The sequence below is a fragment of the Lathyrus oleraceus genome, chromosome 7, assembly GCF_024323335.1.
Source record: "Lathyrus oleraceus cultivar Zhongwan6 chromosome 7, CAAS_Psat_ZW6_1.0, whole genome shotgun sequence".
NCBI classification, from domain to species: domain Eukaryota; kingdom Viridiplantae; phylum Streptophyta; class Magnoliopsida; order Fabales; family Fabaceae; genus Lathyrus; species Lathyrus oleraceus.
In genome coordinates this window covers 439,728,353-439,751,162 of record NC_066585.1, presented here as the reverse complement: position 1 = coordinate 439,751,162, position 22,810 = coordinate 439,728,353, and the positions used below count along the sequence as shown (strand labels likewise).

The following is a 22,810-nucleotide window of genomic DNA, read 5'->3' as shown; positions in this document are numbered from 1 at the left end:
AATCATGGCTAAACATAACACATAACATGATCATCACACAAAAAATTAGGGCATTTGGACATGACTAGGCATGGTAATCAAATTGTATAAGGCAAGGCAATCAAAACAAGCTCAAATAGGACACAACTTGATACATCAACATAGCACAAGCCTAAAACAGAAATGGTAATTGATAAAAACTTCAAACCAAAGCCAAAACAACCTTTAGTATGTCTAGAAACAATGTGCAAAATTTCACATTCATAGGATAAAGCACAAGTATTTCATAAACAATTGAAGTTCAAAGCAATTCAAAAGCTCACACATGGTAGTCCAGAAAGAAAAATCTCAATCAAATCAGAAATCAATCCAAAAATTCCACAAACAATCATGAGCATTCACAACATCCATAAGGAGCATCATACAAAAAATCAAGACATTTGGAAATCATTTGGCATGAAAAACAAATTAATCAAGTTGGACAAGCAAGGTGTGACACACATTGTCACACCTAACTTCACATGATCATAACTCAGCAATGGTAATTGATAAAAATGTAAACTTAACACCAAAATGTCCAGCCAAGAGTTTAGTTTAGGCATGCAAAATTTCATGAGCATTGGATAAACAACCATCATTTCTCAAAAGATATGGCAAGGCAAGGTACAAATAGCATACATGTTCACAAACCCTAGGGAAAAATATTTTCCAGCCATGCACAATTTATGGAAAAATAACCAAAAAAAACTAGATACAATAAGGGAAACAATGCAAAAATTCCAATATTTTTTGGACCATTATTCAATCACTTATGAATTTTGAAAGTGAAAGAAAAAATAAAAAAACATGAAGAAGCATGTATGAATGTGGTATGGAGGGAAAAGAGAAAATGGCATGGCATTTGAAAATGTGTGAGAGCCAGGAATCGAATTGAGGCAATATTTGAACTGAAGCGGGCCTTACATGAAACTCCGTGTTTCATTAAACTGACGTGGCTAAGGCAAATCAATAATAACCAATCAACATGCCATGCAAGCGATGCGCTAGACCAATACATGTTCAGATATCCACAAACACATGCAGGGCGCTGGGAACACGAATTGAAAGATCAAACGCACATTTCTGGAAAAATATTTCATCATCTTCATCCAGTTCATCATGTTCATGCACGCTCAAGAACAAAAGTTGCCAGAAACTAAAAACGAGCATATCATCGTGTTCATCTCTCATCACTCATCACTAATCCAGGCATGGTTTGACCTAATTCAACGTGTACACAAAGAATCGAGCAAAAGAAGAATCACACATCAAACTTTAAATCACTATAACTACTTCAATTCTACATGGAATTCAGTGGTCTAAAGCTCAGATTAATCAGCAATGCAAGATCTACAACAACCACATAATAATTTCAAGAATTAAGGAGGTCGATTTGAAACCTTGCTGAAGATGCAGAACTGGAATTGATGACTTGAGGCCTTGTAATGCTCAAACAGATCCTCTTCAGTGCTTGTATGGATGAATGGATGAAGGTTTGAAGCTTAGATGTGCACGATTCTTCCAGAATTTGCAATTGCCATGGATGACCTTCAAGCTTTAAGCTGCTTCCAACTGCACGATTTCTACTGGATCTTGGCTCAACCTTGCTCACAAATGCTACTGGATGATAAATCAATCAAGAAAAATGCAATGTGTTTTAAGAATTTGAAAGAAAAAAAGTGAGAGAAAATTTGGAGAGTTTTTATAGATTTGAGAATTCTGAATGCCAATGCTGAAATCTGTTAGGGTTTGTGCTTTATACTCCCTCCTAATCATGTTCTTAATCACACTTAAGCCATTGGTAATTGGATTAGGGAAAATGAGAGTGTAATGCAAAATTACCACTTCACCTCTATGCATGGAATTTGAATGGAACAGTACACGAGTTAGGGCTTGAATTCACTTAAAAGATCATTTGGAAGCCAATGCAAGTGTTGGAATGATCAAACAATGAACCAAATTCAAACTTGAATTTTTCCCTCCAAAATCAAGTGATTTTCCAAAAAATTATGTGATGAGAATGCATGGCATATGATGTATGTTTTGGATAGTATATGTCAAGACATGAATGTACAAAAAAGAAGCACTCCATTTGGCCTTTTGGTTTGAAAGTTATGCATGTTTAAAGTTCAAAGTTCACTTGTCCATGATTGATCCATATCTCTTTAACCATACATTAGAAATCCATGATCTTGGACTTTTTCGAAAGGGGAGAGCAAGATCTTCAACTTTCATGTTGGACAAAATTTCATTTGAAGCTTTCTTGATGATGTAATCTTGAGGAGAAAACCTTTCCATTTTTGGCAAATTTCAAATTACAGGTCACTTACTATTTTTGGAAAGTTTTGATCTGACCTCAAATTCTTCAATGTTGATGTTTGAAATGTCAAATGAGACTTATATGGACATGAATGAGGCCTCTCTAACCATCTCCCACCTCCAAATCCATGGTTGAACTGACAGTTGACTTTTGTTGACTTTCTAGGGTTTCAGATGAATTTCACATTGACTAATGAGCCTTGAGCATCCAATCTTTGACCAAACCACTTCAAAATGATCCCTAGGTCACATGAACTCATTGAACCAACCCTAGGGCTTTGATTCCATAGAAAGTACACTTGCTTGCTTGCACAACTGAATCTCCTGACCAGTCTTGACTGATGACTTGATGAACTATGCAATGGACAATGCAATGTTAATGACCTAAAATGAAAATGTATATACAAAATGTGAGGTGCAAATTTGAGGTGCTACACTACAGATGCGTAGGGGTGCTAATACCTTCCCTTCGCATAATCGACTCCCGAACCCTAGATTTGGTTGCGAGACCTTGTCTTTTCCTTCTCTTCAGGTTTTCTTCGATCGTTTCCTTTCCCTCCTTTTGGGATAAATAACGAACGATGGCGACTCTTCTGTTTCTTTTTTTCTTCGCCGGTTGTTTTTTCGCATATCCGTTGCGACATCTACCAACCATCTTCTCATAGCACAAACCTTGGAGGGTGCCCATAAAGATATCAACCAATTCAGCATCTGTCAATGCAGGTTTAACTCTAGAAGCCATCTCACGCCATCTCTGAGCGTATTCTTTGAATGTTTCACTACTCTTGCAGGCTTAATTTTACAGTTGTAACCTGGTGGGAACCATGTCCAAGTTATATTTATATTGCTTGAGAAAGGCTTCAAACAATTCCTTCCAAGATCTGATTTTACTATGTTCCAGGCCCATATACCAATCTAAGGATGCCCCAGATAGGCTATCTTGAAAGCAATGGATGAGAAGCTTATCATTATCAATGTAGGATGCCATCTTCCTACAATACATAATGACATGGCTTCTTGGACAGCTTAAACCCCTGTATTTTGGTAGGTCTGGTGCTTTGAACTTGGGAGGAAGCACCACATTGGGAACTAGGCACAATTCCTTAGCATCACTACCATAAGCGGAGAACCCTTCAATGGATCTGATTCTTTCATCTAGTAATCGATAGTCTGCTTCTCTATTCTAATCGTCAATAATTTGATTAGCAGTCTGAGGATTAACTTGATGATTGGGAAGTTGAACACCCTGAGAAGTTACCTAAGCAATAACTGGAGGAGAAGCAAACTGAGGATATCCTTGAGGATACATCAAACCATGATTTATCATTTGACCAACAATCTGACCATACTCATTCTGGTATGGAGCATAGGGTACCCCAGGATACACAAATGGAGGTGCGATAACAGAAGATGCCCTAGGATGAGGAGGAGGTATATGAACGCCTTGATTCAAATTCTGAATAGTGGTTTGAGTATCTCGAGGAGGAAGACGGAATTGAAGGGTAGGACCTCTATATTCATCTTCATTATCATTAGGAGTCTCAACAATCACCGATGCAGAAGTCTGAAGAACCTGTTCTGGGTTGATCTCACGGTTGTCAGTATTAACCATTTGAGGAGAGTGAGTGATCATGTCCTAAGGATGGGCGACAAAATTCCCATTAGTAGGATGTACAACGAACGGTTGATATGGCACAAATGCATTCCCATTAGCAGCTTGGGGAGTAAAGTTTGGAGGCAACCCCCAAGGATAGGAAATGGCATGCCTACTAGGACCTGGATGACAGATAGGTTGGCTCACCACAGGTTGAATCACAGTATCCACAAAAGCATCAACAGAAGTGGTGACAGAAATAGCATCAGTAACGACAGCAGAAGCAGGATTGTCAGTAGAAGTGGAGGTGGTAGCCTTCTGAGCTGGAAGGTACTCCAATATAGTGTTCATGTTGCCTTGGAAGGCGTTCATTCTGTCTTGGACTTGAGCCAAAGTTTCCCTGCACGTGGAATTCTCTCATTCCAGATCTTCCATGATTCCGAACTTATTAGCCCTTGTGAAGTACTGGTGTCGAAGAGTCGTCGTCTTTCAGGCTGGAGAAAGAACAAAGTGAGCTTTTTCTGGTTGATAGTCATGAGATGTGAATGCATGAATGCACATGTTAGGGATGGAATGAAAATAATTATGCAACATACATAAATTCAAAGGAATAGTGGTATAATAACTCAGGGTCAAAACACCTATGTATATACATCAATGCTATAATGATATGCAAAAGAGTATGTTAACAGCATAAAACAATCCGAATAATCTATGTACACTGCCCGATGCAGGATCAAAGGTCCGACGTCCATGAGAATAAGGCATGTAGAGGCTATGGTTTCCTGCAGAAAAAATCTCATATCCCCCTCACATGTGGGTTCTAGTCTTCTAAGGCACCCTAGAAAGGTTCCAATAGTCAATGACCCAGTTCGAGATACCATTGCCTTAGACGAATGACTTGTCGAACAATGATGCTCCCAAAAGGATCTACTCTAGGTGTGACGTCTCGTGTCAATCATAATCACGTAATAACTCCACGGAGGTCAAACACGACTCTACTCACATTGTAATCCGGTATAAGTACTCAAGCTCGAGTATAGAGCTTTTCTCTCATGTAATATATCCCAACCCAACAGGGAGTATAACAGTTAATATCCATAATATAAAGCAATAGGAAATGCGATAAGTAAAACGAGTCAATGCATAAAGGTAAAAACCCAAATGAACGAAGAGGTAGTCAAAATTGGGCTCGACTCCTTTTATCGACTAGGAAATGCTCCAAGAAGCATATTCCCCAACAGAGTCGCCAACTGAAGCTAGCGAAAATATACCTGAACATATTGCATGCTCGGACGTAGAACAGAGTCGCCATCGAACTTTATTTATTCCCGAAGGAAAGGGAAAACATCGATAAAACCCTAGGGAAAGAGACATGTTGGGCAGGGAAGTCGGTTATGCAAGGGGAAGGTATTAGCACCCCAAATATCCAAGGTACTCCATGGGAACCATTTTGATTGTTCTTGCTCGAATAGGTGTTATATCTAAATATTACTCGTAAAATAATGGGGAAAGGAAAGAAATAGATAAAGTGCTCGGTGAGGATTAGGGCCCTCATGCCTATGTATCCTCATAGTGCAATGAGGAATTTAGAGCTTCGTACTTCAAAGAACTAATGGTGGGAGATGAAATGAATTCTGATAGAAGTATGGTATGAACCAAAGGAATGTGTTTGAACTCCAACAAAGGGTGAAAATATGAACCCAAGAGTGAAAATGGTATGAACCAACAAGTGAGGGCCTACAACATTGTATTGGAATGACCAAGAAAGGAAGGGTTGCCTGAATGCGGCTGCAAAGTGAGTAAGGATATGTTCATCTAAGAAACGAGAGGACTAACAAGACAAACAAATCGGTTCTTGGTTCAAGAAGAGGTACAAGATAGAGCTCAAAGGTATAATGTATTTGGCTCAAAGGACATGTACATCACATGGAGTGAATGAAGGTGGAGTATGAATGTATCACAGAGGTGAATGGAAGGAAGTGACCAAAGTCACATGATAGAGTATTGGGTAACAAGTGACTGAAAAGGTATAATTTGAAACCAAAACTCAAGGTATATTGGAATCCATAAGAGAAATGGAATTTGTACCATAGAGGGAAGGTGGCACGAACCACGAGTGAAGGCCTACAACGATGTATCACTCTATGGTTGATCCGAAAAAAGAGGAATTAAATGTTTGGGGATAATCCAAACAACTCTATGCACAAATGCAAACTGTCATTATGTCGTTCTAAAAGGGTATACATGGAATTCCAAAGAAAAATGTGATTTGGTTTCAAAGAAACAATAGGTCACTGGGTGAACGGTTTATGATTGAAGGTAGGTAATGAATCATGAAAGATATGGATTGTGCCCTAATTCAGAAGGAGGAATAATAAATAAGTATGCTCGCAGATGATTCTAAGCCTCGTGCCTATGTATTCTCAGTGTGCAATGAGAAAATCAGAGCAATCGTAGTTTAGCCTACTACGGTTGAAACAAAAGGGAATGAGATTGAGTGTCAAGAGGCAAGGTAAATTGCTTAACAAGCAGGAATGTGGTACTAACCAAAGATGGTGATAAACCACAAGGACATGTGAGATATGATTGGCCTATACACGAGAGGATTTATAAAGCAATAGATACGTCTAAGCACGAGAGGTCTTATAAGATGAACAATGATTATGAAACTATTGACCTATACATGAGAGGATTTACGAGGAAGGAGATTTGTCTAAGCACGAGAGGTCTTATAAGACGAACAAATATTATGAACTGATTGGCCTATACATGAGAGGATTTACAAGGTAGGAGATTCGTCTAAGCACAATAGGTCTTATAAGGCGAACACTGATTGCGAAATGATTAAGGGGTTTGCCAAAGCACAAGAGGACTGACGAGGCAAATAAAGATTGAGTCGATTGATTATGATCCAAAGGATACCTTAATGTCAAAGCGAGTATGATTAATAATCCAATGAGGAGAGAAATGATTGATGATGCTTCACTATTGAAGTGTTGAAAGGTTGATCGATAAAATAGGGTAGATTGATAGATAAGATAGCTCACGAAGAACCTGGATTCTCCTGCCTACGTATCCTTATAGTGCAATAAGGAAATCATAGCTTTCGTAGTTCATCCTACTAAGGATGAAACAAAAGGATTGAGGCAAAAGAATGATTGAATGATTAATTGAAATGATTAGAATGGAGGATGGATTAATAAGAGACTTGACCGTTGAGTGATAGGAATCACACTAAAGTCTATGAATAAGGGCGACCGCTTTGAATATTTGGGGCCTAGGCCCCATACGCAAAGTCGCTCTAGACAAGGATATGAGGAACTCCGTCTCATCATTCTCTATTACTTAAGGCTCGTAGCAGCACTATACTTCTCTTAACTAACAAGTTGCTGGTGAAGAACCTTCGTCGTTGATCCTTGTGATGATGTTGATTTGTGTAAAGAAGACTTGGTAGTTTAATCCATTCATATTGTACTAAAGTCTGTGAATAAGGGCGAACACTTTGAATATTTGGGGCCTACGCCCCATACGTAAAGTCGCTCTAGATGAGGATAGGAGAGACTCTGTTTCATTATTCCTTACTACTTAAGGCTCATTTCGTACGATTTGAGTCGTATTTACCGTGTTGACCTTTGATTTATCTTGTATAATCCGCTGCTTGGTGTGATTGAGGATGGCTTGATAGAAGATCTTGACTTGAGGCTTCGAGCTCCATAGCTTAGAATAAAAGTCTTATTAAGTGACCAAGGGTCTTTTGATCACTCAATTTAGACTGTGGGATTACACAAGTTCAAAGGATTTTATTGAATAAAATTGCTTTTGATCAATTTAAATCAGAGGGTTTGTAATGATTTAGGAAACTAGGTTAGTCCTAATCTAATGGTTAGAGTTAATCAAGCTAATCTAAGGGATCATGCTATAGTTGATTAACATTTCTATGTAAAAAATCCTAAGGGAACATGTTATGGTTAAAACACCAAAATCACCCCTAAAGGGTAAAATGGTCATTTCACAAGCTTATGGACATTGAATTAAAATTCTAATTAACAAAATTCCAATGGAAACCAATTAAATCCTAAACCAACCTAATTATTCTAAATACTAAATATTAATCTAATATAATATTCCTAAATTCTAAAATCTACATTCTAAAATCCAAAGATTTTACTATTTCTAAAATCTATTTATTAAAAAAAAGAATCATGTTCTAAAATTCTAAGTATTTTCCAAATCAAGAAACAAATTAATATCTAATAGTCCTAACTAAACTAAAATTTAATGACACCAATTAAACTAATCAAGATTTAATATTCCTAGAATTCTGAACTAACACTGATTAGTCTCACTAATCCTAATTAAACTAACCTCTTCTTGTTGTTGTTCCTTTCGAAGCTTCTCTTTCTGTTAGCTTCCGTAAACTTCTCGCCGGAGATTGGTTGAGGGAGATTTCTAGAAACTACAACGGGAATGTGAAAATGGAAAAATCGAGCAAACAAATGGCGAGGATGAGGAATGATTCATAGGGGTTGGAGCTTTAACTGCCTTAGGACTCCGTTAGCATCCCCATGCTTAAATCAGTTAGAGGTTTGGGGTCTGTTATTTGATCTGCGAGTTCCTTTTTTCATTTTTTGCTTTTGCCGTTAACATTTTGTATCCATTCCTACGTTTGCATTAATTGTTGTTAGCTCATTCGCGTTCTGCATCAATTTCTGCGTTTCACATTTGCATTACAGTTAGCACTTCCTGTCGGTTGGCTTATTGTCACTTGCATTTTGCTGCAGATGGTGCGATAAACATTTGTTGTCGTTTCGTGTCGTTGCCATCGTTTTGGATCAATGACTGCACTTTACAATGTATTATGCCGTTGGACTCTGCATTTCTGTTGGGACGTTGCAGCTTGTTTTATGCTCTTCCAATCGTGTTTGTCGTTTTCATTCCATTGGAATACGGTACTACACATCAACTAGTTATACGGGTATTAGTTTTGGAACTGGATATGACATTAGAGTTTGGATAGGGAATATGGATATTGGAATTTAATAATGGATATTGTAATATGACTTGGGTTGCGAAATGGGCTTTGAGGACAATGGGTTTTGCTGAATCTTCTTTCCCCTTTTTTGAGCTGGGCTACGTTGTATAGAAGGATGAACATATGAGTAGGTCGTGGATAGGAATTACTTTCTCCTACCTGGGAGTCTAAGAAGCTGAAAATCGTAGAACATTTAACTCGACTTGGCCTATTTAAGACATAGTGCAAAGACTATTCAAGTGTAGACTTGATAACAGTATTTACATGATACTACACTAAAACAAGTTTCTCTTAAGAATACTATGGGTTGATGAGTCAGTCATCCAAACCTATAGCATCCAATAGATGAGATCACAACTCTGGGAACTTTTTAGAACATGCTTTACATGTTTTTATCCTCAGTACACTCCTTTGGGATGGTTCTTAACTTGACTCCATGCTCGTGACTTGCAACAAACCCATTGATTCTTGGTTGATCCGATCTGTTAACATCAATATCAATGTATATTGGGTGTTAATAAGGTGAAAAACCCTAATCCACCAAAATGGATGATTGATCTTGACGATGACTTGATCCATCCCTTGACCTTTGTTTGTGTTTGCCTTCTGTGTGATTCCTTGTGTATGATTGTTGTATTCATTCAAACATACACATCATAGAATTCATCAAAAAAATAATTTCAAGGAACTAAGGTCGTGTTTGCAAATATTTTCAGACCATGGATTATGGATGAAAGAACACTAAGAAATACGGTTTCAGATGTCCAAATTTGAAAGAGTTAAAGAATCTAGCATCCTTTGTAGTTGATCCGTTGGATTTCAAAGGACGTCATGGGAAGCTTTTGTCTATTCTATCTACCGAGGTTGTTGAAGGACTCTTAAGCGTGTTGGTTCAGTTCTATGATCCTCTCTACCGTGTTTCACCTTTCCCAATCATACACTTATGCCTATGTTGGAAGAGTATGCATATCTCTTGGGTATACCCGTATCTAACAAGGTTCCTTTTAGTGGATTAGAGGAGATTCCGAAATCTCAAGTCATAGTTGATGCTCTTCATCTAAAGAAGTTTGAAATTGATGCAAATATGATGAAGAAAGGAGGTATCCGAGGTCTGACTTCTGAGTTTCTAATTGGGAAAGCTATCGCTTTTGCTCAAGCCAATAGTACGAACGCCTTCGAGGCTATCTTCGTATTTCTTATCTATGGGATAGAATTGTTCCCTAACATTGATAACTTTGTCGATGTTAATGCCATTAGAATTTTCTTGATTGGGAATCCTGTTCCAACTTTGTTGGATGACTTGTACTTCTCCCTACATCTAAGGAGTTCTAAGGGTAGTGGAACCATTGTGTGTTGCATCCCTTTTCTGTACAAGTGGTTTATTTCACACTTGTCTCAGACACCAGTCTTTCTAGAGAACAAGCAATGTCTACGATGGTCCTAGAGACTTATGTGTCTCAATAATGATGATATTACTTGGTATGATTCTGTCCATGATGGTTTCAAGATTATCGATAGTTGTGGTGAATTCTCTAATGTTCCTCTAATTGGTACACAAGGAGAAATCAACTACAACCCTGCTTTGTTTCGTTGTCAACTTGGGTTCCCCTTGAAGGATAAACCTAATAACATTCAGTTAGAAGGTCAGTTCTATCAATAGGGTAAAGATCCCCAAAACTTGAAGAGTGGGATGGTGCGTGCTTGGCATAGTATCCAAAGGAAGGGAAGAGCCTAACTTGGACCGTGCAATTACGTAGCTTTAAAACCTTACACTAGTTGGGTGGAGAAGAGAGCCTTAGAGCTTAAGATGTCGTATGTCGGTGAAATACCTATGTCTATGGTTGTGGCTGAGCCATCAACTCTCCCTAACCAATACATAGAGGATTTGGAAGACGCACTAGCTAAGATGAAGCAAGAGAATGACCTTTGGGAAGAACGGTTCCACGATTTGAATCGAACACAAGTGGAGATGCAATTTGAGATGAAAGGCAAGGATGCACTCATTGAGATCCTAGAAGATCGTGCAGTTAAGAGAGAGAGAGAGAGAGAGAGAGAGAGAGAGAGGGCTAGAGGATTTATTTTCCTCTAGTATCCCTCAGTCTTCTAATGCTTGGAAGAAGATCGTCGATCAGCTCGTCACCGAGAAATCTCATATGAAGACCACCTACGAGTCAGAGATCAGACGCGTTCAAAGGAAGTACATGTCCATAGCCAGTTCATCTGATGCAGTTTCTAGGGATCCTTAGGATGCTATTTTCATTTTCTCTTGTATTTGTATTTTCATTTCTAAAATTGTACTCAGTATAATCCTTCCAAATATCATGTATAAAAATGAGATTTTATGGTCAATTAAAAATTGTTATTATTGATAATTATTGTTGAAATATTTGTAAATAAGACTTTGTATGTCACTTGAAAATAATAAAATCAAAAACATTGAATTCATGTATCATTTACATCGTAGGTTTCTTGCATTCTAGACCTTCGGCCAGGTGTCTCATGATCTTCATCTTTGTATCAGTCAAGTTGATGCATCAGTATAACACTCGAGCTAATCATCAAGCAAGATGGATCAATTGGAACAAGAAAACCATGAACTCAAACCATGAACTCAATGAATTGGCTAGACTTACTACTCTTACGGAGTCTCTCATCACAGCTCAGAGTCAGGCGGCTCAAGCTCCTACAACTTCGTAACAACAGACAATTATCTTCGAGATTACCTCAACGCCCGTGTTTGTGGCTCCGGTCAACCAGCCTGCACACTCTATGCCTTCCGAATTCCCTTGAGGAATGCCTTAAAACTATGTGCCTGAGGGTTATGCTCATACTATTTCTCCTATGACGGCATCTCACCCAGTCATGTCTACTCCTTCTCCTGTTGTGCATGTCATGCCTCATGTTGAAGAGACTATCTACCATTATGAGTCGTCTGAAGGCCCAGATATGTATGAAAAGATGGATCAAATGAAGGATCAGTTTCAAGAACTAGATAAGGAAATGAAGACCCTGATGGGGAAATATTTGTTTGGGAAGAGCACTTTTGAGCTCTGCTTGGTGCCCAATATGAAGATCCATGTTAAGTTCAAGGTCCCGGACTATGATAAATATAAGGGGAAAACTTACCCTATAAGCCATCTTGTGATGCCTAACCCAAATAGACAATGACCAGTTTCTCATTCATTATTTCCAAGGATAGCTTGACTGGTGCCTCTCTTTGTTGGTACATTGGTCTGGATAATGGCAGCATTCATACGTTCAATGACTTAGGTGAGGCCTTTGTCAAGCATTATAAGTACAATATAGATATGGCGCCTGATCGTGACCAGCTTTGGTCTATGTCTCAGAGAGACAAAGAGACATTTAAAGAATATGCCAGAGAAGGAGAGAGCTAGCCGCTCATATCAGTCCTTAGTTGGAAGAAAAAGAAATGACAAAGATCTTTCTCAAGACTTTGAGTTCATTTTACTATGAGTGTATGATTGCTAGCGCTCCCAATGATTTCACCGATATGGTGAACATGGGGATGTGTCTAGAGGAAGATGTTTGTGAAGGTAGATTGTCTAGAGAAGAAGCGTTAACTGGTAAGAAGTATGGAGGTGGTTTATTGAAGAAGAAGGATGGGGAAACTAATTCAGTGACTGTGGAGAGGCGAAGAAACCCTTATGTGAAGAAGAGTTCTATATCTCATCAACAGCATCATCAAGTGTCTTATGTTATTCCAGTGTTTGCCAATAATTCTGTCATTCAATCAGCAACAACCCAATCACAACAATAATGTCGTACTCATAAAAACAATCATCATAACAACAATCCCAATAATAATCAACACAACAATTATGAGAGGAAGAAGGTCACGTTTGACTCTATTCCAATGTCCTATGTCGAATTGTATTCGTCTCTTATTTTCAAGAATATGGTTCAGCCAAAAAGTCCTCCGCTTATGCCTGAACCTCTTTCGTCATGGTATAAGCCTGATCAGCATTGTGTCTATCATCAAGGGGCGTCAGGCCATGATATTGAGATTTGTTATCCATTGAAATACAAGGTTCAACAATTGGTAAGAAGTGGGATGATGTCCTTTGAGGACCATACACCAAATGTTAAAGCCAATCCATTACCCTCTCATGGTAACCCCTTTATAAATATGGTGAAAGATTGTCCCAGTGAGTACAAAATTTATGATTTCCGATATATCTGAAGATCCTTGGTAGAGATTCATAATACTTTGTGTCAGATTAGTGAATGAGAGCATGATTATGACGGTTGTATCATTTGCAGTGTCAATCCACGTGGGTGCGTGATTGTGAAGAGGGATATTCAAAGGCTACTGGATGAAAGTATGATTCAGATCCACCAAGCTAGAAATCTCGATGATGACATGAATGTGATTTTTCCAGTTTTCAAAACTCCTAAACAAGTGGTGATTCACTATGATAGCAGTAAGAGAAGCAATAGATCGGTATCACTGTTAGGGATATGGTTGGTGGGCCCAGTCCCATACACATCTGATAAGGTTATCCCTTACAAGTACGATGCTACAATGATAAAAAATGGACAAGAAGTTCCTCTTCCCGTAGCTACTTCAGTAGTAAGCATTTTTGATGTTGTCAACGTAACCCGAAGTAGTCGAGTGTTCAGTCTGGTATTCCCGAAGGCTGTTGAGAATGTCGTAGTTGGAAAGAAGGTCGAGATCCTATTAACACCCCAATATGTCAGTCTGGCGAGTCCATAAATTTGAAGAATAAGGATGATAATGATAAAGTACTTCGTCTTATAAAGAAGAGTGAGTTTAACGTCGTGGAACAGCTACTCCAGACGCCCTCAAAGACTTCTGATTTATCTCTGTTAATGAATTCTGAAGCACACCGTGAGGCTTTGCAAAAAGTACTTGAGCAAGCCTACATTGAACATAATGTTACGATTGATCAGTTTGATCACATCGTTGCTAACATTATTTTGTGCAACAATATGAGTTTTTGTGATGAGGAGGTTCTAGATGAAGGTAGGAATCATAATCTAGCTCTCCACATATCTATGAATTGTAAAGAGGATTCCTTATCCAACATCTTGGTAGACTACCTTAGCCAGGCTATCTTATCAAGGAGCACCTATGAGATATATTGGTGTGATTGTGAAGGCGTTTGACGGTTCTCACAAAACCGTCATTGGAGAAGTTGACCTTCTGATTAAAATTGGTCAGAGTGATTTCCAAATTATTTTCCAGGTAATGGATATCCACCCTGCATATAGTTGTTTATTGGGTAGGCCATGGATTCATGAAGCAGGTGCTGTCACGTAAACTCTACACCAAAAACTCAAATTGGTGCAGGTGAGAAGGCATTGTTCGTGAGCCAACTATCATCTTTCACGTATGTTGAAGCCAAGGAATTTGTTGGAACTCTGTTCCAAGCTTTGTCTATGGCTAATGTGATCCAGAAGACTAGGGCATCCATGTCTTCTTTGAAAGATGCACAAGATATTGTTCAGGCTGGTGACACAAACAATTGGGGTCGTGGAAGAGGAAGTGGTTAAGAACTAGAATCAGGCCGGTTTTGGATTCAAGCAAGGGCCATTCAAGAAGGAAGTCAAGTTTATGCAACAAATTTTTCATAGTGGAGGGTTCATTCACAAGGAAGAACAACACTTAGCTACGATCCTTCATGAAGATGAAGATAAAGAAGAAGACGGTGCCAACTTTGTAACGCATGGACAAATTTGCAACAATTGGGTTGTTGTTGATGTTCCTGTTATAATTCATCGTTCAAAGTAATATACCTTATTGTTTAAAGAAAAATCCTTCTCATATGCCTAAGGTAGAAGTGAAAACATTGTCAGGCATTTTCAATTATCATCAATAAAATGAGATTTTATTCAGCCATATTTATGTTGTTTTTACTTTTTGCTTTTTTCTGAAAATGGTAATCACAAAAAACATAAATAAACAATATTTTTCCCATATTTGCATAATACTGTTTGCACTTCATATTTCTAAAATCAAAATATCAAATCATTATGCAGGTTGCTTCTCAAACCCATTGAAAATAATGACCCTACTCCCTCTCTGAACTTTGATTTCCCTATGTTCGAAGCTGAGAAAGAGAATGATGATGAAGACATTTCTGATGAGTTATTCCGTTTGCTTGAGCACGAGGAAAAAACCATTCATTCGTTTGAAGAGCAAATTGAGTTTGTCAACTTGGGTTCCGAAGATGATATCAAAGAGGTCAAGATTGGGTCACAGTTTTAGCCAGAGGTTAAGAAAGGGTTGATTGAGCTCCTCCAAGAGTATTCTGATGTGTTTGCTTGATCTTATCAAGACGTGTTATGTCTAGATACCGATATTATGGAGCATAGATTGTCGTTGAATCCAGAATGTTCGCCAGTCCAACAAAAGTTATGAAGAACTCATCCTGACATGGTAGTGAAGATCAAGGAAAAAGTACAAAAGCAGATTGATGTCGAATTCCTTGTTACCTCCGAATATCCTCAGTGGGTGGCCAAGTCCACATGTGCGTCGACTATAGAGACTTGAACAAAGCTATTCCTAAAGATAATTTTCCTGTCACACATTAATATGTTGGTAGATAATACAACTAAGTTCAATGTCTTCTATTTTATGGATGGATTTTTTGGTTATAATCAGATAAAGATGGCACCCGAAGATATGGAGAAAACCACATTCATTACGCCTTAGGGGACATTCTGTTATAGAGTGATGCCTTTCGGTTTGAAAAATGTTGGTGCAATATACCAGAGAGACATGACCACTCTTTTCCATGATATGATGCATAAAGATATTGAGGTTTATGTTGATGATATGATTGCCAAATCAAGGTCTGGAGATGAGCATATTGACCACTTATTGAAGTTATTCCAGCGTTTGAGGAAGTACAAACTCCGCTTGAATCCTAATAAGTGTACATTTGGTGTGCGCTCTAGTAAGTTCTTGGCTTTATAGCCAGTGAAAAGGGATTTGAAGTTGATCCTGCCAAGTGTAGCGGGGTATTCGTTACCATTAGAGATATTGACTAAATCCAAGGTAAACCATACAAGTCGAGTCGCCACCGCACTTCTATTTATCCAAAAGAATGGTTAGAAAGCGAACAAAAACCTAAAAGTTTTAACAAAAACTAGTAAAAGAGAGTCAGAGATCTGGGTAAGGGGGTTGGTTATGCAATGGGAAGGTGTTAGGCACCCAAAACATCCTAGGTACTCCTAGGGAGCCCTTTTCACATTTGTTGTAAGGTTGGTATTTTGTGAAAGTTTATCTGTGCAAACATGATTGAAGAGATGAGAAAAGAATATACAAGTTTATTTACATTTTGTGTTTGGATGGATAAACCCATTGCCTACGTACCATCTTTAAAAAGATTAGGATCAAAACCTCGTAGTTCGGGGTAAAAATCTCAAAATGACTTGGTGAATTGATTGGTCCAAAAGCCTTAAGGTCTGTTGTTATCCAAGGGAGAAAACTCAACCTAAAACCACAAATCCACCATGTGAGGATAGCTTTAACATGCTAGTGAAGGCTTAACCCTATAATAAGCATGGAAGACTCATTGTCCATCACTAAGGATATAGGTGAGTATTACATCTACCTCCAGGATAATTCAAACCTAATAGCTAAAGGTTATGAAAAAAGTTTGATTAAGGAAGTGGCCATTGGAACCACAAAATACATTTGAATGGGTTATATTTACCAATTAGAAGTATGTACAAAATGGTCAATGTTGATTTAAAGGTTCAATTCCAAATAAGTGTTATGAAAAGAAAGTTTGAAAATTAAAAGCATAAGGCTTAGGTTTCTAATGTTGAAAACATGTGTTAGATGTTTGCACAAAAGTTTGGCTTAGGTTAGAGTGGAGAGAAGGAGAAGAATGGCTAAATCCTAAACATACAAGAGGTGAGGGGAAAGAGAACAAAACCACACAAGGAATTCCTCTCTTGAGATCATATTGATGATCCAAGTAGCTCCCATCCTTTGGAATAAGAAATCACAAAGCAATAACTCAAACAATCAACAATAAATGAATCCTTGGAAAGACTCCTCAATGCATCTTGAATCTCTCTCTCTTAGGAGCTCATGGTAATGGTTCCTCAATGTGGATCAAGTTTGAATCCCTAGCACAAGAACACACACATTAAAAGATTCTAGCAAACAAACAAGGAATGGACAAGAAGAGTTTAGAAGTTGGTCCTTTCAATGTTCATCCTTAAGCTTTAAGCATTCTAAAGGCATGAGGCCTAGTTGCTCTTTGACATTTAAGCACTCTAAAGGCATGAGGCCTAGTTGCTCTTCAAATTCCATTTTGTCCAATTCTTTGCATTTTGGTTCACAACAAACAGACAAACACAAGCACAAAAGATATATACACAATTATATACCCAAGTGGGCAAAAGGCAGATGGCATTAACATAAACATGTGCTCCAATGAGCAAAAGGAAAAAGCAAATGAATAATATGTGCAAGAATGGTAAATTGCATAAAAGTAGAGTGCATAAAATAAATGTTAATTGTTAGTGGTTAATAGTTAGTGTGCCATAAGGCAAATTTAGCGCTATGTTAAGCAATCGTAATTGGACTTATGTAGAAGTCACAACTATCTGAGGTCGGTCAATAATAATATAGGCAACAACACAAGTTAGAAGTCTTGATTAGTGAACCAAGTTCCAACAACTTGCCATGCCCAAAAGAAGAAGAGAATTGATCTTGTCTTGGTTTAAGCCTTTTGCATGATTTAGAAAACAACCTATCCTTAATGCAATGCCATTCACTTGATCAATTGATCAAGATGAATTAGATTTGGATCAAGGAAGATTAAGTCTCCCTAATCAATGCTAACTTATCAACCTTCAACTCATTGATCAAAAAGAAAAAAAAGGAGAAGAAGAAGGAGATGGATAATGGAAATAAGAATGGCAAAAATACAAATGCATTAAATGAAATAAAATGTACCAATCATCATATGTTGACCAATAACATTGAAAGTCAAAGTCAAACAATCAAAAACAGAAGTGAGATGAAGATTGGAAGTCAAGAAATGAACAAAATATTTTTGGCATTTTTTAATATTCAAAATTAAACTTGAATTAAAAATAAAAAGAAAGGTCAAACTTCAAAATCACTTCAAATCAACTTTGAAAAGTCCAAGTGATTTATCCTAAGTTCAACAAGGTCAAACAAAGTTTGACAAAAATTTTAGCATTTTTAAAAGTCAGAAACTATTTTTAATTAATTAAAAATGAACAAAAATAACCTAATTGAACTAAAATCTCAAATAAATCTCAAATCAATTAAAAAAATTGATGAGAATATTTTTCATAGATCCATCATCATTCAAATAGGTTAGGAAAATATTTTTGTATTTTTTGAATATCAAAAACTATTTAAAATGAATTAAAAATAACCAAAAAAGAGAAAATTCATAAAAAATATCAATAAACAAAATAAAAAATATTAAAAATTATTTTAAGAAACTAGAAATTATTTGGAGACTAATGCAATTGGTCCCATATTTTTTGGATTAAAAATGAAGAAGATATTGATTTTTGAAAATTATTGGAATAAAAGAAATTAAATCAGAAAATGAAAAATTCAAAAAAACCAGGAGCGTCTGATCAAGCCTCATTAATTGACGTGGCTGATCAGACGCTCCACCTACGCGCTTCCACCATAAACCAAAGTCCATGCGTAACACCGAGTATTTAAAAAAGTCAAATAAAACAAAGGCTGAGATTAGATCGTGCACATGAGATCCAAGGGCTGTGGTTTGATCTGGCACTGGGACGGCCACCGGAGCCACCTTCTTCTCCGGTGAGCTTCGTAATTCCGGCCAGAGTTGCAGGTTTTCATACCTTCACCAATTTGCACGATCCTTATACCAAAATGAAACGGGGGTGATGTACATCACCCCTGTAACCTTGAATCACACTCAAGATTCCTATAGGTTAAGAAATCTGAGGTCACTACAACAAACAAGACCTTAGACAGTGCTTTTTTTAGCCTTAGACAACGCTTTAAAGCGCTGTCTAAACCTCCGCTGCTAAAGGTTTAGACAGCGCTTTTTTAAATCTTAAAAGCGCTGTCTAAGCCCCCCCCCCCCTTAGACAGCGCTTTGGCCAAAAGCGCTTTATAAGACCCTCTTATTTTAAATTTTTTAGGTATACCTTAGACAGCGCTTTTGAAAAGCGCTGTCTAAGCCCCACCCCCTTAGACAGCGCTTTGGCCAAAAGCGCTTTCTAAGACCCTCCTATTTTAATTTTTTTAGGTATACCTTAGACAGCGCTTTTCAAAAAGCGCTGTCTAAGCCCCCCCTTAGACAGCGCTTTTGCCTAAAGCGCTTTCTAATCCCCCCCTTAGACAGCGCTTTTTACAAAAGCGTTGTCTAAGGTATACGAAAATATTTGAAGCTTTTGTTTTAAACCACATTTTTTCCAGGTTTATAAACCAGAATTTCTACCTGTTTTCAACCAGATTTTGACAGACAATTATCACATTTTATATATGCCATTTTGGCCTTTTTTCTACCAATTTTTGGCTAACAAATATATATATATACCAATTCAAACCAATTTTGCCTTAAATGTATCAAAATATATACAAATTTATGTACACATTTACAAGTCATAACATATACTACAAATGTACACATTAATTACACAAATTTATGAACAAACATTGAGCTTTATCATGAATTGACACCACTCCTCTTTGATTTCGTCCACTTGATCCTTTGTATAAAATGCACACTTGAATTCATCAAAGTACTACATAATAATATAACATATTTTGAATTAATTCCAACTATTTAATTATATGAGATATGTGTAAATATAAAAATAACTCATAAGTTAGAAATACATACATCGGTGGGAATCTCTAATCGGCCCAAAGCAAGAGTATCTCGCATAAACCTCAACATGAAATACCCGCAATCTATTTGATTACGTTGTTGAGGACACTACATATGAAAAAAAAAATATGGATTATAAATCCTAAGTTTTATCAAGTGTCATCACTAATATAATAAAAAATGTGGTAATTAAAAATATACCGCCACTTTAATCCATGTAATGGAGTTGGCGCCCCTCCTTGAGGTTTGAATATCTCGTTGGGCCCGAAAAGCTTGTAGGACGCTAATAAAATAAAAATGAAGCAATTAGAACAATTCACATAAACTAAGAAAAATTTTGAGCATTCTCACTTACGTGTCAATTAGGACCTTCATATCCGGGTATGTTGTCCAATCATTTCCTAACGAGTCAAGATAATACACAATTTCTCGGATAGGATTGATTGCGAGCAACAACCAATGTCCACTGTAATGATTAGGCAAATGTTAGATGGTAACTTGGAAAATAATTATAATAGATGAATTTAGAATGAAATGCTAACCCGGTATTAAACGGTATAAAAAACAACTTCTCCGCATCTTTATTGTCCATGAGGATCCGAAGAACGTACTCCGTCACGGTATCCGGTCTACTTAAGATTAAACCTAAGTTGACGGTCGCGGGTGCTAAGAATCCGAATGACACGTCCAAACCATTGGGGCGCATCAATTTGTCATACAAAAACCTAATATAAAAACATCATTAACACCTCTTTTGAAACATAAAGTAAACCGGATTAACATAAAGTAAACATCATTAACATAAGTTGTTTAATTAATAAAACAAAGTAGACCGGATTTACCTAATATATGTATTGACAACGGTGACGCCGATTTCTTCATGACTAAAAACTTGCATGAAGTCTTCATTACCAATCATTTGGTCGTAATCAAAGCCGAAAATCCCTACCTCCATATGTACAGTCCGAACACCTCCGGTCGGTATATCGGTCATCTCTAGAAATGTCCTGAGGCACGACCTATACTTGGTGGTAGGTTTTTTCCTAGCTACGGTCTTCTTAGCACCAGAACTTTTTACCCGTGCGGAGGCGTTGCTAACCTCCTTTTTTTGTTGTGCGGAGGCATTGCTAACCTCATTTTCTTGAAGCTACATGTCATATAAATAGTTAGATCAAATTAAGAATGTAACAACTTCCATGAATATATGTCATATAATTGTATATTACCTCTTTTCTTGAAACCGTGGACTCGGTATGCCGTGGAATCGCATTATCTTTTGATTTGGATTTTGTGGGAGTCTATTTAACATAACCAAGGAAAATATGTAAGTAAAATTTTAAGCATAAATTTTAAACTTTGAATATACACATTAAAGTTAACATAAGTTTTAAGCATACCTCATATCCTACGCATATGAGGTTTGTCGGCCATGCAACAAACGAACCTACTGCTTCGTGCACCGTTGTTGCATCCGAATCATCGCTAGGATATGGTAATGCTGCATTCGGCTCAACTGCAATATCAACTGATACCTTCAAACATCCAGCAGGGAGCTCTCTAGTGTGGAGTAATACTCCGCTAACGTTATGCACTTTTCCCTTGCCAACCATCCGATAGTATGGTGACGACAAATACAGCTGACAATGGGAAATGCCCTAAAACCAATAATAACAAGAAATCGTTAATGTGTATATATGTCAAATACATAATTTAAGCAAATAGTTCAATTTAAGACAATTATATGTAATTACCTCTGGAATGTTCGGCTGAAAGGTACAGTTGATACTGTCTTTGTCCGAAGCATCTCTGTATACTGTTGAGGCGCTAGCCTCTCTTTCTCTCCTCAATGCATCAAGCTCAGCTTGCATGGCTTCCAATCTTGCATGAAGCTCCCGATTACTAGGAGCCTTTCCTTTTTTAATACTCAGGGAGGTCGGAGTGACTCCAAATCCCTTACCCCTCACCCGACCAGAATACTCAGGGACATCTAATGCCCGACTAAGTATGCCTTTAGTATCATCGGGAGATAAAGACTGAGATAGCTCCTCCTGAAAAATCAGATGAATACCGTATACTTGTCAAATATTTGTGTATAAAAATGTTATTCAATTAATGAAAAAATGTTATACTTACACATTTCTGGAATACGTGTAAAACTTCTTCTTGAGGAACTCCAGATTTGCCCACACGGGCTTCCTTCCACAAAACATGTGCAGGAAGAGATGTTTCTGAACTTTCCTCCTTCTGCAGCTACACATTAAGTCATACAATTTGATCAGATAAAACTAATATATGATGAACAAATTTGTTATCGCAATTTATAAATACTTACCATGGATTGTTCTAAGCGTCCATATCCGACACGTCCTTTTCGGTACGGATATGCGGGACTTGATGCTCTTTCCCGATTTGTAGCACTTATTCTTTGAAAAACCGGGTCTTGTCTTTTGGATTTGAAAGCTTCCCATTCTTCAGCCGATATCAAACTTTCATATTTTTTAGGAAGCTCCGCATCCACAAAATTACCATCCGCATCCTTAAGGAACTTGGATGATAAAAATGTCTGAAACCCTCTTAGAAGCTTTCCGGCCAATTTCATACAAAAACCTCTTCTTTCTTCTTCGATGTTAAAACATCGCTAAGAAAAACATACAGATTGATAGTTAGTATCGGTAATTGAAAAAACATAATTGATACCTGTAAAGACAAAGTGTCATACAACATACAATATCAAGTTTCGATGATGACAAAAGACCACCATGCAAGTCTACGAACAAATGCATCACATTACCCACCATATCCTTTTCTCACGTTATCCTAAAGCTACTATAATCATTAAAGACATATAAACAAAGCGTGATCATGACCAAATATGTGAAAATCACTAACCACAGCTTTTTTGCAGATTTAAAGGCTTTGAGTCGACCATAGGGGTCAGCTCAAAGCTCACGGGTCGGCGCAAAGGCTCTGGCCAAACTGGAGGGAGTC

The 22,810-nt window shown here is 37.5% G+C and overlaps 1 long non-coding RNA gene across 1 annotated transcript; it reads right to left on the bottom strand.

Moving 5' to 3' along the window:
* Positions 1-19,840: 19,840 nt before the first annotated feature.
* On the bottom strand, positions 19,841-20,361 carry LOC127108417 (uncharacterized). Its single transcript, XR_007796039.1, has 3 exons — positions 20,192-20,361; positions 20,024-20,105; positions 19,841-19,930 (listed from the first exon to the last, which is right to left on the bottom strand). It is a non-coding gene; the product is annotated as an uncharacterized LOC127108417 (long non-coding RNA).
* Positions 20,362-22,810: the final 2,449 nt, after the last annotated feature.